The sequence below is a fragment of the Prinia subflava genome, chromosome 5 (genome assembly GCF_021018805.1).
Source record: "Prinia subflava isolate CZ2003 ecotype Zambia chromosome 5, Cam_Psub_1.2, whole genome shotgun sequence".
NCBI classification, from domain to species: domain Eukaryota; kingdom Metazoa; phylum Chordata; class Aves; order Passeriformes; family Cisticolidae; genus Prinia; species Prinia subflava.
The window spans coordinates 44746300-44766581 of record NC_086251.1 but is presented as its reverse complement, the minus strand read 5'-3'; positions in this window follow the sequence as shown (position 1 = coordinate 44766581).

The window sequence follows — 20282 nt, the reverse complement described above, 5'->3', positions numbered from 1 at the left end:
GTGTGTCAAGCAGTGAGAGTAACAGGGAGTGGCAGAATCAATGCACAGCCTCTGAAGATAACTCTGCTCCAGCATGTCTTTACAGTGTGAAATCAACTAAGTGTACAACACCTATGTGCTTTTACAATCCAAACAAAGTAAGTATGAACCCTTGTAAATAATTTACACAACTTTAATTGAGAGAACAATTTCATGCAGAGTTTCATTGGAAATTCAGTACCACAGCTGTGCTGATATTTAAGTGTCTTATCTCAATTGTGCAAAGAAAACTACAAGTATGCCTGACAATAGAGAAGCACCATGAAGTTAACAGTGGAATGCATGAATACAAATTGCAGGTCATCTTCTCTAGACAGTCTGTACATTCTGGGCATCATATCATTTTTATAACTTTATATATAGATGAAGGTAGGTAGTGTTTTACATAATCATATTTTCCAGGTAAAAATAAAGACTGTATAATTGATGCCAGATTAAAAATGTATCTAAGGAACATTCACCATTTCCAGCAAGGGAAGAAAATATGTTTAAATTATATGTACAGGCACATATTTATGACCCTTTTACCCTTTTCCTTTTTTACCCTGTTCTTCTCTTTTTAATATTTGAATTTTAACCATGGGCCTATTTAGGCATTTTGCTTACACAGTACAAATAAAATAATACTTAAAATTCCTCCCCCATGCCATATGCATATACTTATATTTGCTTTGAGACTGACAGCCTTGGAAGATTTTGAACATATCTTCTACATTCTGAAACATAAACCCTTCTTGGAAGAGAAATTATAAAAGTTTATGACATGGTTTAACTTTTCTCTGCATTCCCTTCTCAAAGCAGCTTGCAGGAGCAACTGAAGCTGCCTGAAATCAGGCCACTGAGAAACTGCAGCCCATTGCCTCTATAGGGAATCCCACATTTTCCATAGCACTTCAGTTTCTGCTTTTCAACATTATAACTATTAAACACTTCAGTTATGCAACAGGTGAGCTGATCACACTCTCCTAATAAATTGCTGCAGGATTTAATTTCGTTTCAGCTGTAATCAACAACTCTCAACAAGATCTTTCAGTGCAAGATGCTATTTAGAGCAAACCAATGAAATTCTGAAAACTCAGCTTCATAAAATTTCTATGAATTATTTTAGACTTTTTTCAAATAAGGATAGAATAAACACAGGATGATCACATTCATAACAGCAAAGTAAAACCTTTCTGAAAAGGAGAGGGTAAAGCAAAAACTTGAAATATGTGTGATTTCAGCTTACCATGAATGAAAAAAAGGGAATTTGAGAGGACATCAAGATGAGCATCTCCTGCAGTGCCATATATTCTGAAAAATAACAGAAGTGTCCAGAGGTTATACTGTGAAAAACCCAGTAATTACAAGTCTCTGCCATCCAACCTTGTCAAAATCTTTTCTCTAAATGCTGTGATAAGCTCCTATTGGAAACAAAGCTGAGGTAGGATAGGTGCTTGATCATGTTACAGGATGTTCATAAGACTGAATCAAATAATGACTCTTAACAAAAGGAGGAATTTAATTATTTTCCACATCTCAAATGTGACTGGAGGACAAATTTATTAAAAAAAATTTAGATGTTAAAGGGCTCAGAAAAATAGGCATTTCAAGAACAGCCAAGCAGACAATATTCCATCTAGATTTCTGTATCTGAATGTCTTTTGTTTTGTATTTTCATACCCTTCAGAACTGCCCAGAAATTAGGAAAACAGCCTTAATAATGTAACGTAAATATGTGTCTTTCTGATTTTGGCTCTGAGTAAAATATTTCAAAGAGCGTGAGTGAATGAGCATGTCGTAGTGTAATAAACATTTCTCTTTGCTTTAACACTGCAATGAGTTCATCGTGTTCAGGTTAATTGTGTGTGGTTCCTGCTGAAACCTTTGGGAAAGACCTTGCTCTTTTCTTCTGGAGACCCTTATTGTTTTTAGGTCACAGGTTACTTAGTGCAAGTCAAGATGAGATGGTGGCTGGGCTTGTTTATGTCGTGGGTAGGAAGGAGTACCCTCCAGTGTCTAGTGAACCACTGCAGGCTGTCACTTGTCTCTGTCTTGTTTTCTCTAAGACAAATGTGTCCAACAGAAGGCTACTCACCAGAATTCTGGATGAAAATCCAGCATAGCCACTTTATCTCAGTACAAGAACTGCTCCTGGTCTTCTTTAATTTAGCCTGTTGGTTTTTATTGTCTTCACCTGTCATTCCTACCCCCTTAAATTGGAAACACAAATGGAAAAGCAGTGAGTGTATAAATAATTTGCATCTCATTTTCATATTATTAAATATTTAGCAAAGCAGCATGTAGAAAAGTCTTCGGAAAGGAAAAAAGAGCCCTCAATGGAGGAGCTGAGCCAATGGGACACCTGTTGTTGGACTGAAAATTTCTTTATGACCCCCAAGAAATCACATTTGTGAAATTGCATCAGTACTTAACCTTTTAGTCCTTAAGAACAGAAGGGAGGGGAAAGAGGGGAAAAGAAGACAGAAACAGTAACTTCTCTGAGCCTGTCAGTATTTTTCTGGATCTTCCATTTGCAAAGACTCTATGACACCGCTTAAGAATGCAAACATCTCTCAGTGATGTATGTGCTGGGAAGGTGCAAGTGAAAAGTGAGGCTGAAGAGCAGATTCAGAACATTATAGGGAACTGAGAAAAAATGAAACAAAAATATCAAAATTCCTCCAGGTGCCTCTACTGCTGTTTAAACTCAAATAGGGACTGAAAATTCAGTCTTTATTTGGAACCTGGTGCAGTTTACTGTGTCCTCTATCCTATAATGTCTTCTGCTCTTTGACCCAAAACAGTCAGAGATTTGCAAGCTCTGGATAAGTTCATGAAGGTGAAGCTTAAGTGCCAGCACACTGGCAAACAATAGACTGATATGTCTTCTCTGCTTACTCCTCCAGAAGTGGTCTGGTATATAAATTCTTTTGTTTTCTTTGCTAATACATATGTTAATATAGTTGTAATGTGCTTTTGAGTTTAGTGTTAAGTTTAATTATTTGAGTTATTGAAGAGGACAACTTAATTAAATAAAATGAATGGTAAAGAACAAGAGATACTTTATTTAGCCTGGATGTCTAAACTTTTCCTTAAAATATATCGAGATGTCCCCTTTGGATTTATAACACTAGAGAAATCCAAAAATAATATTTCTGTAAAGTGAAAGTTGAATACAGACTCAAAAATCCAGTTTGATCCTTGATGCATAAATTCTTGAAAACAGACGATTCATATGATGATAATCTTTCATATTATGTACAAAAACTCCTAAATTGTTGCATCCAGCTCAAATGTCAGCATCTTGGGAAGAATACTGACATCTAAAGAAGGTCACAGAAAGTCACCTAAAATGAGAAAAATATTCATTATAAAAAATGCTATTTTTTCCCAGCTTAGCAAAATGGGGCTGGACTAGATGACATTTAAAGGTTCCCTCAACCCAAAGTATTTTATGATTCTATAATAAAATGTTAATTGATTACTTGTTCTATCCTTTAGAAAAAAATTCTATGTCTGTATAAATATAGACACCTGGAACTGAAACAGCTGAGATGACAAGAGCATTGCAGACCAGAAAAGTGGGAATTGAATCTCTTTATATTTTGAAAAAAATATTTCACATTAAATATATATTATATGAATATACAAAATATTCTATTTGAGCTATGAATCTCCAAACTTTTGACTCAAGCTGGGATATTTCTACTCAAGACAGTTTTTGTAACAGGTAAGAAAAAAATACAGGACAATCCCAGGCCATGTGTTATGCAGGACAGACTAAACACTGGCCTTAAATGCTACTGCCTTCTGGCTTTCAAATCTGTGAATCATCAATCTGAGATTCTTTTTAATTGACTCAGCTCATTGCAAGGGAGAATGTGGGGGTTTAGTCTGTACTATCTGAATACTGACACAGTGCAGAAACTATCAATAATGTTCGTAGTTTATACACTTCACTATTCAACTATTGTGTTTCCTAGCCTTAATTTAATAAACTCTGAGTTGCCATGGGTTCAGAAGATAAACATCCAGATTTTTCAACATAAACTGAAACTCTGACGTTCATATGTCACTGCTTGTAATACACAGAGAGAAAATTTATGGTCTTTCAGCTACACAAAGATTATCAGAATCAGATGATGCCAGAAATCTAAGGTGTGGGCAGGTGGAATAGGAATCAAGGGGAGAGTTTCTGTGGTTCATCTATCTTCACTCAGTAAAAATTTCTTTTTATAATTAAAATTCCATATAGAGTGTATGAATGGTTGTAATGTCAAACTTGAAATCACTTTCTGAAGAAGCTAAAGAATTCAGTACTTAGACTGTAATTTGTAAAATGGTTGTTTTATATATTTGGAGCAGAAACTAAGGAAGGTATGTTTAAACTGATCTGTATAATTTTTCTTATCCACATATGAATAAAACAGCTAAGCATTTTATTTTATATTGAAAGGATAATCACTGGTATTTCTCAGGCAAGGCCAGTACACTGGGAAATCTCTTATTTAGCAGAGAGGGCCGGCATAGAGACTTACATTTTTTAGTAGCTTATCGTGGATGTATTTCACTGTTTTTCAGGGAATATTTCTTGAAATGCCAAAGCAGGTGCCTTAAAATGCCTCATATTTTGTGCAAAAACCCTCACCCATAAAAATCCTGCTATGCCTGTTAAAACTTAATAGCTGGAATATATCATATTAACACACCACAAGCTACATTGAAGCAACATTATGAAACTGAAACTTATACCTAGAAAAAGTCAGGGTATTCAGTGTAAGTGATTTAATTTGAGCTTTACATTTTTTGCACTGTCTGAGTGACATGACAGTGTGAAATCAATTTGTAATGTTGAATATTTGAAGGCTGAGACCACAGTGCAAATGAAAGCAGGCAAAGAAAGCATAGGCATCACAAACTGATAGCTAACTAGAAGGAATGCAGGGGAATTAAAAGCATATCTTTCTCTCAAAACTATCTTTATGGATGAATATAAGCCAAATTAATTAAAGGGTTAAGATTGCCAGGAACAGGGAACACTTAGCATAATTTTCCTGTTCTGTATATACTGTTAATAGTTTCCAGTGACCCAGAAAGTACAGTTGCCTAGAGAAAGGAGGTTACTTATTTTCTTCACATTAGTGTTATTCAAAGCTTTTATACTCTGGACAAAACCAGTAAAAGGAATAAAATCCTTGATTTTTGGGACCATGTGTGCTTGCAGGTGGTGAGGTAGGAGTTATCATTGACTATGAGAACATTTATAACAACAATTAAACAAATGCAGCTATAGCATTTTAGTTCACTAAAGTATTAGTGAGACGTAGAATGCTTTCCACGGAAAAGCATTTTTTCTACCTCAACCCTTTTTATACCTCTTTGGCATAGATAAAGTAAATTCCATATAATTCTATATACTGCTGAGCTATAATCCATCTGTGGGTTAGTCAACAAAGGCACATGCTTCCAAGATGTGCATGTCTTAAGTAGGGCTAAAATAACAACTTTTATTTCTTAGAAAAATGGACAGTGTTAAGATGTGGGAATGGTGTGTTCTGATCTGGGCAGTGTTAAGGGAAAACATGAACAAGAACAGTTCAATACATACCAGACAAATAAATTGTAGGCTCAGTGTTAGACATCATTTCATAAGGTTGAAGTTTAAGGGTTTTTAAGTAGTCTCCTTAGAAAAGCAGCAGCAATTTCATCTGTTGAGCAATATTCAAAAATATTCACCAAAGCTTTAAAGAATGATTAGTTGAGCAGCTTTCAGTGATATGGGCAAAGTCTTTGGTTCTCTTATTATTTTTAGTCTGATTAGTAATTATTTTTCAAGACTATTTATTTAAATGATCAGCTAAAATCTTAATCTTGATGATTTAAATAATAAAGGTACAAGACACATGAAATTGTCAAGACATTTATATTTCTTAATAACAGTACCTTTGCCAAACTACTTTGTCTTTAGAATAATCGGTTGAGATATATTCACTTGCAACATCTCAACAACATTTTAATGGTCATTTCAAATCCATTTTTACACTGCACATTTCCTTTAATAATCCACCATTTTTTTCTCATTTCCAATCACTTTTAGTCACCAATACTTAAGATCTTGTTGAGTGGTCTTCTACAAATGCAAAGACATAGATTCTTTCCCAATCTCCACAGACTTCAATATCCCAATTCCCTTTCTACAAGGAGGCTAGGATGAAATCTGAAGTCAAGGAAAAGGGCATTGCAAACACCTGGAGGAGACTAGGTGTGTGACCTTCAACAGATGAAGATAACACACTATGCTTTGGATTAGCCCTTTCTCCTGCTTTCTCCATCCAAACCCTTTGCCATTCTTTGAAGGAAATTCAGCTAAATTAGTCAACTGTATCAGGATCTATTTCTAGTAATGATTTATGTTTCAGCACCATGTGTTTTTTTATGACTGAGTTATTGCCCCTGATGGGAGTAGTACAGATTTTTACAATGGAAATATTGACAGGCAGACCCTTAGCCATTGTAATGTTAGTAGTGAGACTGTGCAAATACAAAGGAACCCTTGAGGGATTTGCAATTACATGATATATATATATATTCCTGATTAAAACCTGCCATCCGTGTTTTAATGGGGAAGCCTGGGAGCATATAAATCCTTTTGCCAAAAGGCTTATGAATAGTCTGGATTATTGAGACCAACTCTGACATTCATGGCTGAAGATGCCTCAAGTATTAATATAAATTGAGTCTTTGGAGTAATGCACTACTGACTTAAAAAACACAAATGGCTGGGGACAGGACCAAAAGGAAAATCAATTAAAGTTTAAAGAAAGAATGATCAAAATAACATCAAGTTTCAAAGCTGTCAAAAATGCGGCCTGCATCTAAAGACAAAACATGTTCCTGTTAGAAAAATACCAACTTAAGGATTCTGATTAAAGAAACTCAGATTAATATGGATCTATTTACTTTTATTATTAATTCTGTTATTAATCTAATTAATATAGATCACTATTAATGATTTAAAATTAGTAAGCACAATTATCCTAACTTCTAAAACCTTCACAAGTTATCTGAATTCAGATGACTAGCTGCATTTTTGTAAGAAGACCCTAAAGAGTAACAAATACTTCATATTCAGAGTATAAGCTACAAAATTTTTGAAAGCCTATATCTAAAGAGATAATAAAATAGAAACCATTATGAAAACCTGCAATAATGTTCATTCACATATATTGAGGAACATACTATTTCTTGTAGGTATCAGAGGAAGTCAAGAATACAGAAATCCTTAGTTATCTAGTCACTCTCTCATAGATAGACCTAATATGTGTTAGAACTTCCCAACTAATTCAGTTTTTCCCCTCCAGCTAGTCAGTGAGAGTACTGGAGCTGAAGAAAGCTACCTGCACTGTGATGCAGCCAGGTCCTTGCACAGGACTTCCACCCCTGGTGCAGGCAGTTCTGTACTTTTCACCCAATGCATCTGCACAAATACAGAGTACAAATGCCTTCCTTCAAGCCACATACAGAAATTTTATTTTCAGTTTTCAAGGGTCTTAGGACACCCATAGAACCTGCCTGCCTTGGCTAGCCTCACAGGATCCTTACCCATGCACCTTCTACCCTGGATCTTGTTCTCCATGCCATATCAGGCCTGGACACCTAGGATAGCCTGGGTGGTGTCATAGGTCAGCCCAAGTCTAGTCCTACTTCTGCTGCTGCAGATTACTGACAGGTTTTCCTGGATGGACTGAACACTAGCTGTGTTGTCGGTAGTCCCACCTATCCTGCAGTGATCCTTGGCTCCTGTTCTTGTCTTCACTTGTGAACAGCCACCTTCTTACTCTTCTGCAACAGCAGCTTTCACTTTCTTTCCTCCTTCCCTCTTCCTTTTTCTTCATATTTATATCATGGCTGATCCAGCTCAGAGCTAGGCACTTATTTTTCACTTAACAATGTGAAGTCTTCAGGCTACAGTTTAATGGGAGGCCAAGGGCTCCTAATCATACTTGAAGTCAGTAGTTCAGAAGTCAAGGGGTTTTAGTCTGCCATCTGGGCTTCAGAGAGTAAGAAAATTCAAGAAATTCTGCCTACTTTCTCCCTTCACCTTTACAGGTCAGTCTGCAATGTTATGATAATAGTACTACTTACGTTTAACCTAAGCTCTTTCAGCTGAGGGATATAACTTTTTTCTCTAGAGACACTTGGATTTGAAGGTGATTTGCCTAAAGTCATAGATCAACAGAACTGAAAAGGAAGCTTTTATACTCAGTACAGCCCACATTATGTAACCCCCAGTTTGTGCTCAAACTTCCAACTATGCTCCAGTGTTGTCAGAACATTAGACTGAAAATCTTTTGTCTTTGCTGCTCAGCCTTCATCTATACCTGACAGAAAGAAGAAGATTCTTCCAGAGGACAGGTCAGGAGGCTCAGGTTTCTTACTTTTGGCAAAATGTGAAGCATTTTCTCTGATTTCACAAACATTAAAGCTATAAATTCTAGAATGCTCCCCTATAATCAAGAGTACCAGACCTGCACAGTCACTTTGTCATGCAGCCAGAAAGTGCCTTTAGAAGTACTCCTCATAAAGAGAGGAGTGTACAGCAGCCAGGGGACAACCTTGAGACCTGTTAATTCATGTTTGTGTTCTCCTTGGAGAAAAGGCTGCAAAGGCAGAGATGCTTCTACTTTATGTCTAATTCACAAAGGTTCACCTGGAGGAAAATATTAGCAAAATATAAGGAAGAAGCAAACTAAGATCTTTCCACTTCTTCCTATGCTGTGAAGTCTCAATAGCAAGACAAACAGAATTCATTGAAATTAGTTTCAGTCATTTTTGATTTTATTTTTTTAATCTCAAAATAGTGATTAATTTCAATTACTTTCTTTGTAAAGGAAGCATGCACTGAAATTAAACATGATGACCAACATTTATGCCCAGCATGGAAAGAGAGGAATTGATTTGTCAATTGAATGATAGATCCTTCTATGTGTTCCTAGATCTCTTTTTCTTGCCCTGAAATCTTGAATCAGAATCGTAGAACCAGTTAGGTCTGAAATTACCTTTAAGTTCATCAAGTACAACCATTAACCACCACTGCCAAATCCACCACTAAACCATGTCCCCATGTGCTCCATCTGCATGTCTTTTTCAGGAAACATCACCTTCAGGGATGGTGGCCCCACCACTTGACAACCCTTACAGTGAAGAAATTTTTCCCAATATGCAATCTAAGTATCCTCAACTTTGATACCTTTTTTCCTTATCCTATTATTTGTTTCCTAGGAAAAGAAACTGACCCCTGTATCATCAAAACTTCCTTCCAGGCAGCTGTATAGAGCTGTAAGTTCTCTCCTGAGGCTTATTTTCTTCCAGCTAAACAACTCCAGTCCCTCTGTTAATCACGGGACTTGTTTTCTGGACCTCTCACCAGCTTCACTGCCCTTCCTGGACATGCTCCAGCATTTCAATGTCTTTCTTGTAAGGAGAACCCCCAAACTGAACATATTCAGGGTGTGACCTCACCAATGCCCAGTACAGGGGGACAAAATCATTCCCCTAGTCCTGCTGACCACATAATTTCTGATACAAACCTGGATGCCATTGGCCTTCTTGGCCACCTGGAAACACTTCCAGCTTGGAGTCTGGTGATTTGGCTGTTGAAAGAAATCATACAGTTTGCTATTGCTGCCATATCCTTTTCTGTTAAAATGGTAAATTTGGAGGAAATATTAAAATAAACCCTAAATACCTTGAAGCAACTAAATTTCTAACTTTTGAATGCCAAATTTGGAAAGAGGGAAGGAGAAAACTAGAGAAGGATTGCAGTAGGGTTCTTTTCATTCTTTTTATGTTCATAAGTTAACAGGCTTAAAATCTTCCTTTGCAGATATAAGACCTGTTTGACATGCTGTTATTATAAAAAAATTATAGTTGAAGAGACTGTTAGCTAGGGATATTTGCATATGTAAATTAGCATAAATTTAACATGTCATTCCTGAAGTTATCTGCTATCATTGATAGTTATTCAATGTAACAGTTATCTATGTTCCAATTCACACAATTTTCTCTGCAGTTCTAATTTTATAAAGGTTTATTAGTTTACTAACTAGTCACTCTGAGTCCCACGGTGCTTTGGCTATATGGAGTTGGCTGGATCCCATAAACTATTATGCCTATAATTTTAATTTTAAGTAGAGTTCCTATTTAAAATACCTGAGGACTAAATTAAAAAGTTTATATTTTCTATTTGAGCAGGATTATATAGCTGTGACATACAAAGCATTTTCAAAAAAGATATTATAAACCAAATTAATTTTAATTTTATTTTATTACCTGTTTCACCAATACATAAATCAGTTTCATAATGGTACTATGCAGGCATGTGTTGTATTAGTGATCATGTATATTTCTATATTTCTATACAAGTTAGTTTGGGTTCTTTTTTAATTCTTGGGGGATTTGATTTGGTTTTGATTTGATTAGTTTGGTTTGGTTTTGTTTTTGGGGATTTGTTTTCTTGCTGGCTTTTTTTTTCCTTTTTTCATTTGGTTGGTTGGTTTGTTTTGTTTTAATCTCTAGTAACTAATACAAGAATAGCAGTTCCTCTCCATTTTTACCAGAGTTTAAATTAAAGACAGTATAGGTGAGGTAAAGCGAGAGACCAGTCTTGGTCTAAGATGGGAACTGTCTTTCTTCCTGGTGTAAACAAGTTATGTCTTGCTGTGTGTATTTCTCCATTCTTTCAGAGATGGAAACATTCTCAGTCAGGGATTTTCTCATCCCACCAAAACCATCTCAGGACAACAATGTGAAAGACAACATTGATAAACATCTTATGGAGTCAGACTATGAACCACAGCATTGGTAACTGTGGTACAAATTTTAGAGTTTGACTTCAACAAATGAAAAGAGAAATTGTTCATTGGGCCAAATGACCTTGTAGTGAAAAAATCACAGGAGTGAAATTCAGAGTAGGCAAGCTTTAATAGCTGTTTTAGGAACAAGACACAATTTGAACAACTGATTCTATTAAATTTATCTCTCTGGTCACCAAAATGTGCTCATAAGCAAAATCATTATTGTGCTGCATGAACTTTACTGTGGAGAAGAATAAGAAGCTATCCCACATGACATAAAGCAATGTGTGTATACTGGAGCAATAGGGACATTCTGAAAGGATTTGCAGCATTGCTATATGCCACATGCAATTCCCTCTAGAATGAACTTTCTTACGGTATAATTTCTTCCTGAGAACAATGAATTCAGTGTGCATGGAAGGTAGATTCAAATCATCACCCAATGAATTGTTTGAAATTGTCAGCTGAATATATTGCAGTTGTTACCATATGTGAACATATATTGCTAAATTCTTATGCGGTCAAAGTCCTTCAGTTTCACCATGTGTTTGTATGAGAATATTATAATAATGATACAAAAACTGTGATAAAATTGGGTTAACTCCTGCCCTCCCATTGAAAGAAAAAGCAAAGTTTTGAAAATGAGTTAACTGGTCTTAAACAGCTAGGGAAGAGGGTTGCCTAGAAGAAGATGACCTCCTTCCATATCCCATGGCACCAAAAGGCTACATTAGTTTCACATTGGAGCCATTAGAATCAATTGCATTTCCAGACTTTAACATCCCATGGAATTGCCTTGTCATTGTGACAACCAAGTGAAAATAGGACAGGAAAAGGGAGGAAATTGCAAAGCTGAGAGGAAATTAGATCAACTTTGCTTGTCAGAACTATAACTCGTTGCACCCTGGATCAATTACCAACATTTACTGAGGTTGCTTCTCAACATATTAAGCTGGATTCTTTGGAGGTGAAGCAGGAGTTGGAGACCAGGGCTCTATTGACTGATCCAGCTCCCAAACTATCAAGACTTTCTTTCTGTCTTTCTGTTATTCAGTGAACACTTTTTAGAAAAATAAAAAAATCTTCTTGAAAGGGAACAGAGAATTATGCATCAGGACAGATAATAACAGGGGATGTGCCCACAAGCCTGAGACATAAGAGATATATTCAATAGAAAATGCCATTTTTGAGTATCATTCATGTATCTTTTTCAATGTTCTGTATGCTTGACTACTGGCTACAAAATATTTCTTCCTGCTGGGGTTTTTGAGTCAATCAGAGAAAACCTGTCATGTATGTCTTCAAAGTTAAGCTTCCTGGAAGTACTCAGTAAACCTAAATATATCTTTATTGAAATAGTCTTTTCCAAAATGCTTGATAAGTCTGGTGCTAAATTTCTTAGGCTTATCAAGACTTAGGTAATTTAAACATAGCAGTGATTAGAAATGTAAACTCCTAGGAAGGAACCTCATAAGGTTATTTGGTAATTGAGTGGGGATTTTCAAGAATTTCTTCAATCTAAATATGGACTGAGTTGCTTAAGAGGTAGCTAGGACCACTTTGTCCATCTAATCTTTTCTCACTGCTGCACTGACATCAGTAGGACACGTTCATAATAGTTACTCAGTATAACTATCCCTAATTTCAGTAGATGTGTAGTGAAGGAATTAAGCATTTTCCATTAGAGGAATATTCTCAAGCATTATTGTGACATTTTCAAATGAAGTATGTACTTAGAAATATTCTGAAAGCAACTGGACAGAGTGTTTTTAAGATTTTTGGATTGATTTATATTCTTATGTTGTTATTTTTTTTGAATTTCTCTTTCAAGCAAGTAATATTTTGTGGTTTTCTCTAATTTCAGTGATGTTTCAAGTCTTTGCTGTATACTTGTTCTAATAAACACATTAGAAGATGGATATTTTCCAAAATATTTGTGCATGATTCAAAATAGAATTGACTGCTGTTATGCTTCTTAACTTTTTCCTTTTAATTTATACAGACTTTCTTGCAAACAAGTTATAGATATTTTAATTATGAAGAAAATGGATTCTAGTATTTCTTGTATGAATATTGATGAAAATAATTAAAATATACAAACGGTCCCTTTAAAAGGACATACATCATTATTTAATCAGACATACAAAAAAATCCCCCAAAACACCATGTGACATATATCCCATGAATATTAGCTAGCAAAGATTGGATTTAATGTATTTTCAATCACTAAACAACATGCAAAATAACTCAAATTAGCTCAGTAATGACAACTTTTAAAATGTCAATAAAATTTCTGATTTTTTCATTCTTTAATGAGAAAAATGCAAATGTCCTTAGATCAGTACTTTGCATATTATTTTTGCTATTATATGGTGTATTTTTGTCTGGTTTCAGACGTGTCAAGCAAGATGATGCTTTTTTTTTTGGTGTTAAAAAAACAAGTGAAATCATCTTTAATATTTGCCTAAGACGTCATTGGCTATGATGTAGTTTTTAGTAAAAGCTTGTGTTGTTTTTCCTTATAATTCTGTTTCTATTGTGTGCTTTCCAAAACTCTAGCAATGGGCTTACTCTGCTTCCTGTAGAACTGGTCAGCCCAGATTAAGAACACCAGAAAGATTAGATTTAGATATTTCCTTCTCAGTTGCCATCCTGTTGTTCTCCAGTGAACAGGGTCAAAACTGATGCTGAAAAAATGATGGGAAAGTTCAAGCATATTTTCAGAAAGCACTTAGGGCAACCTACTGTATTGACAGATTTTCACTGGACATCATATAAATAGTCTCCTGACATCAGAACTATACTTGGCCATTACTTCTACTGCAGAAAAAAAAAAAAGGCAACTGATGTCATAAGATGTCAGAGAAAGCAAATGACAGTAAATGACAAATCACAGCTGAGCATTTTTTAGTCTGATAAAATAGCTGCCCAAATGAATGGGAGGAAACATATGTACTATTATTCATTTTCAATCAGAGAATAAAGTTCTAATGATTCCAGTTATATGTTAACTTGACACCTTGCAACAGTGGATATTTGCTTAAGTAGATTTTATTGGTTCCCACTGAAGATTTCAGATATTTTCATTTAAGTGTGGTCTGGATAAAACAGTGTACAGAATGGGAAAAAAACTGGTAAATATAATGTGTATGTATTCTGTAAAAAAGAAAAAAAAACAATTAAAACAGAGTTGGAAACTTTCTACTGTAGGACTTCTATTTGGTTGTGTTTGACCCTTCATGCATATTTTGGTTAATATTTTTACTCACTTTAAAACACTTTGTTGTACTTGTCATCTAATTAGCAGGCTATTGAGGACAGTTATCCCAATAAAAATGTTTAAATTAATTTTTATCTTATCATTACAAAAAAATTAAAAAGGAATAAATCAGGAAAATAGGAAAAAATATTAAGGAGCCAGAAAGACTACAAGAATTGACAAAGTTGAACTGACTAAATTAATTGGGAAATAATCTTCTAATTCCTCTTTTCCCATGCCCAGTTTTCTGAAGTTATTTAAGCTGTGTGTCATTCTGCCATATTCTGTTTTGAAGGTGACTGTATTTCAGTGGCAGTTTGAATAATAATATTTTGCTTTTGTCAATTATATTTGAATTCATTGACTAATATGGACCTGTAGTAGTTTCAATAGGATTTTACATATATATGTATGAATAAGAAGTACCATTGAAGTACCTAGTTCCATATCTGCTAATATTCAAAGACTCAGAATTTGACTGATGGCTCATGTTGTTAATATCTTTCCCTTTTGTATCTCTTATATTTTTTTTTTGCCGTTTCTCTTGTTGCCAGTATGACACTTCCTGAAATCACTTATGAACAGAAAGTGTGGAGAGACAATGAAAAAAATATAAAAATTAAAAAAAGAATAGCAATAAAAATCACTAAATTTTAAAATGTTTTTAAGAAGGACAACTCTTCAATTGAGTGAAGAGAATAGATGACAATAAACTTCACTAATGAACTTTAAACTCTCTGCAGATGAAAAAAAAAGGTCATAATAGTAACAGATGAATAGTTATAGGTTATTAAACACAGCTCAAGAAGCTTAGCCATAAAAATAAAAGCAACAGTTATTTAAGTTGCCTGAGCTAATTTCTTGCATGTAATAATAGCATTCCCCTAATGTCTTATTCTTGAGACCTGGCACATGCCAATAAGGTAAGAGACTGAGCCTTTCTCAGGTTTAAGTTCTGTCCTAGCCTCTCCTGGTCCCAACCACCCCATTTCCTGTCATTTGCAGCTGTTTTGAAGAATTTTGTGATTATCAGCTCCATGGAGAGGCAAACATGCAATAGTTTGGATATTTAAATTCCTCTAATAATTTCTCCCTGTAAACAAAAATAAATAAATAAAACTTGGGACTGTGAGCCCCTCTCAGATTTCATTTTCTTCATCATTTTTTTTTTGTTGGTTTTCTCCCTCATCTTATTTTACTTTCCTAGACTGAAGAATACTTATACTGAAGAATGAGTCATGGCTTGCATGATATCCTTCAGCATCTCTCCAGGTGCTCACAAAACAATTGTGTACAGATCAGCACTCTTTATTTCTTGTTACCCCAATAATAATAGTAATAATTATTATAACAATAACATTAAATCATAGAGTGAGGCACATGACATTAATTTTTGATAGATGGCATCCTCCATGTGAATAGCCAGAGATCTTACTAACTTATTTCAATTAGTAAGTCAACCATAAATTTGAAATATTACCAAGACAGACAGGCAAAATGCAAAACGAAAGTTTTCTTTCTTAGGTGGGATTAGATCGAGACGATAATGAAGCTGCCAAAGTAATCTGAGTGCTGCAGTCAGAAGAGGTGATGCCCTTCCTGGCTGACTGATTTTCTATTGGTAGCCTGTCATAATTTATAAAACATAATCCATAGAACTATGAGAACAAAAGAAGGTCTAGAGGGGCCAAAATAGATAAGAGAGCACAGGAAGACCTCTGCTAAGTATGAATACAGTTGTGGGGTCGTTCAACACCACTGGGTTTTGGATGTCTCAAATTCTTTCATAACTTAACCAAGTCTGATCTATTTAAGGAAGAAGCAGGGGACTAATGAGGTTGTACTAACAACAATGGTTAAGGACTGATAGTCATATCTAGAAATGCCACATCTGCTGCAAAGCCATAGAACAACAGTATTTTTTTCTGATCAAATAGCAAAGTGCACAAGAGCATTTCAGATTTTCGTCTGTTTTTTATCCTGTTTTTCCCATACACATTAGCACTATTCTCTTCTGGGGATTTAAAACTAAATAAATAAGTGGAGTGAGGTGTTCTCACCTTTTCTTTTGAGGCATACATATGATAGAATGTAAAATACTGTGAGAGACGACTTTCCTTTTAGAAAATTTTGCTCATGTTAATGATTTGTTTGTGTTTTACATGGGTAGTAAAAGTACTGTGGGAAAAAAAAATAGGTTTTTGCTTAGACCTACTGTAAATTTTCTCCAATGCTAGTGAAATTTTTGTGATGTCAGCTGAAATCTGTGAAGCTGAAAGCACAATTTCCCTTGTACTTAGCTACACTACCACTAACCTGGCCAGCCTGTATTGCACATCTTGTCCTCATGTGACTCATATTTTCTGTTGTTATACACAGTTTTTATCTGGTTTGCAAAGAAATGTGTTGCTTATTAGATAACATATAATCAATAGTATGACTTGTGCATTTCTTTGTGGGAGAAATCAGTATGTAGAAGGAGAGGAGGGAAGAATTTTATGATTTTTTTTGTCTTTCTATTAATTTTATATATTCCAGACATTTTGGTCTGCAAATGGAAAATAATACATTGAAAAAAATCTGTAAAACTTGTGTTCCTGGATTTTTTTTCCTATGGTCTTAGATTTATGTTTGATTTGCTCTGTATTTATGGTCAAATTCATACTATTTAAAGAACTAAAATGTTGAAAGATGAAATAATGTACAATAGGTCTTAGGGTTAGAACTATATTAAAACCATAACTTACAGTTACTAGCCAGACTCTGTCCAGGAAAAATTCTTGACTTAAGGAATAAGGACTTTTTTTACCTTCAGAGATTTTAACGTGGGGTTGTTTTGTTTTGTTTTGTTTTGTTTTGTTTTGTTTGTTGTTTGTTGTTTTTTTTTTTTTTTAATAAGTGAATATCTCTTATTACCTTAAAAATAAGATATAAGTAATTCTCAGTCTGGACATTGAGCCACTAGTAACAAATTTGTGCATATTAAACACCTATCAGATAAGCTGTCATCTGTCACCTGCTAAATTTACAGTAAAATGCTCATGTTCTATACCTTAGTCTGATAGTACTAAACTGTGGAATCTTAGACAAATCCCTTCACTGCTTGTGCTTTGTTTCCACAGCAAACCTTTGCCTTTGGTCTCTAATTAGGGAGGATTTCTGATGTAGGGATGGCCAATTACTTCCTTTGTACAGAACCTAGCAAACCCAAAGACATGAGAAAGAGACTGGATATAATTTTAGAAAGCATCTCAAGTTCTAAGCAGATGACATTTTGGCCATATTTAGTCATGTACACATTAGGTATATCTTTTGTCTTTGTTGTTCTCAAAAGTTTGGGAGACAATTATGGCTTTTTTGGTTTTATTGTGTCTCATGATTTACAGAGAAGGAAATGGCCAACTCTTTTACAGCTTTTTGATGCTGCTAGGTGGTAAGATAGGTGTCTACTGAACATCTCCTTAACTGTTTTTTAAATGTTTTATCTGATATTGACACATGGACACTGAAAGAGTTATCTTAGAAACAGGAATAGTACAAAAAACCCACATTGTTTAGAAGGATATAGGAACAAAAATTTCTATATGCCTATTTATATGGTCCCCTAACCATCAACTTTTAGCTGGACAGCCTCAGCATCCTGAAGGAATTCCAGGATATCTACATGAATATGTGGAACTTGCTAAAAGGGGTCCTTAATTTGTGGAAAATCTATCAAGTAACCACTAAAGTCAGCTTGAATCTATTGTACCAAATAAAATAAAAATTAAATTTTCTCTTTGTATTCCTCAGCTTTTTTTTTGAAACTCAAGTTTGCAGAGACACATCAGGAGCTAACAATAAAAACAAACCAGCAATAATAAAAGAAATCCAAGCAATTTACAGAAGGTGTACATCTTAAATACACATTTGGAAGACAGGAAAAAAGCTAGGCCAAGGATTTTCTTCCATCAAGAAGAGTTCAAAAGAAACCATTTATCAGTGACTGTGTCATAAATGAAAAATATAGATGTGTGCAAATTTTTTTCAAAACGGTCATCCTAAGTTGAATTATATTTTTCAATGACTTTTTTCCCAAGAAAATGACAAATTGAATGTTGTCCTTCTTTCTATAGGATTTTAGAAATTTTTGCACAAGAGGAGCTGTGGATTCATATTTCCAAGTCACATTTGAGTCTTCTTTTTATACAAATACACATAGGAGAGAAACTAGCACCCATTTTCTTTGTGTTTTCTATTCAGTTCAATCATAATGGGAAACAAAGGCTTCATAATGCTGTCATAAGGGAATGCTAAACTTGGAAAGATTTTTTGGCTTTACCACAACCTTGTCTAAGGATGAGTACAAAGAGTGGAGAGGCTGGTGACACCATAACACCATCTAATGTAGTGATTATGTTCTCTTTTCACATTGTTTTCTTTTCCATGTTGTCAAGGTAAGACTTCACCAGGAGATTTTTTTTCCCTCAGTCATTTATCATTTCTATGCAGCAAGACAGTTGAGTGACAGCATTATTTAGATGTGTGACAAGATGGCATGTGGTATTACCCGTGTCTTGCTAACACAGAAGTAGTCCATAATGTCTTGCAATTTCTTCCACAAGGCTGTGCAATGTACTGAGCAAGAGAAGATAAAGAAAAAGGAAAACAGAAAGCTTAATTTGGCTCCAGAAAGGCAAGTTTTTAAGCAGAGAAAAAAGTTCCTTAAATTCTCAGGAAAAAAGATAGAAAATCACTCACTTCAGTAAGACAGCAGTCAAAGTTATATTCAAGATAGTAGATAGAACTTCTCATATATTTTACTTTTAATATAAACTAAACTATCTCTTCATTAACACAGTTACCTGTATAGCATGTACATATGCATGTGTGACCATGCATATACAATTTTTGGTTCTTTATTTCTATCTTCCTTCTTATTAGAGTAGATTGGCACTGCAGGGATTTGCTCAATGAAATGTTAAGAGTAGTAGATATAAGCACTGAAAGCTCTTTCCTGGCTCTTCTCAATATTTGCACATTGGCTTTGTAGTATCTTCTTTCGTGATATGTAACTTAACCTGTTACTCAATACTCAGCTTTCCAGTTTCACCTCAGTATTGATTAAAGATGCTTGTTTCAGCACAAATTTCAGTTTATGAAAAATCTTAGCAGATATTTTTTACATTTTACATTTTTCAGTGACTAATTGATAAACATTTTTGTCCTTTTTAAAAATTTTCCAAAAGTCCTTCTGGATAACCTTTTTTTGCTGGATATACCATTTGCAGAGTTTCTATCTGGAAAAAAAAAAACAAAGTCCAAATTATAAAGCCTTTTCCCTCTATAAGCTTTGATCAACAGACCTGGTAGATTCCCTCTGTTTATCTTAAGAGCTCAAACAGGAACACATGCCTCTTATTTACAATAATATAGAGTAGTAAGTGTGCTCATTTCTACAGTGAAAAAGGCAAAAATAAAAAGTATTCAAAACAGGGACACTGAAAATCTAAATCATTGTAGGAGTTTTGCTGAATCATAGAGGGCAAAAGATGTAACAGAGGATTTAAAATTGGATCCATTGATTAAATATATGGCAAACCAGATTGTGCTGTAAGGAAATGTTGACTTGTTAATCTCTCTTGCTATCAGAATGCTGAGGAGGCTGGGGAAAGGCCAGGTGTGCTTTAATTCCCAGCCTCCTCAGGGAAATGCTCTCAATGTGTTTATTAAGCCGTGTGGGTAACAGCATTTAATAAACTGTTTTCAAACATTAAAGATGTTTGCTTATCTGAGACTGAAAGGGGGAGAAATAAGTAGTTTTCCCTCTCATTTTAATAGCTTTATGGCAGGAAATTACTTGTGACAGGGCTTGGAACAGGGACACTGTTGAAATGTGTCACTGTTCATCAAACCCAGGCTGGGGTGTATGGACTGTGGTTACCACATTCTCACAGTCCTGGAATATTGTTGCAATAATTAGGAAGAAATTTCATTTGGCAGGAAGCATGGGACAGGGTAAGCTGTCTATGTCTTATTACTCCAAAGGTGCCCCTTTCACTTGCAGCCTTTGGTCTTTGTGCCAGGACTTCCAATGAGGTGCTACTTATGCTTTTTGGTTTTCTTGTGCACTGTTTGTGTGATGTGAGCACTGGCTTGCTAGTACT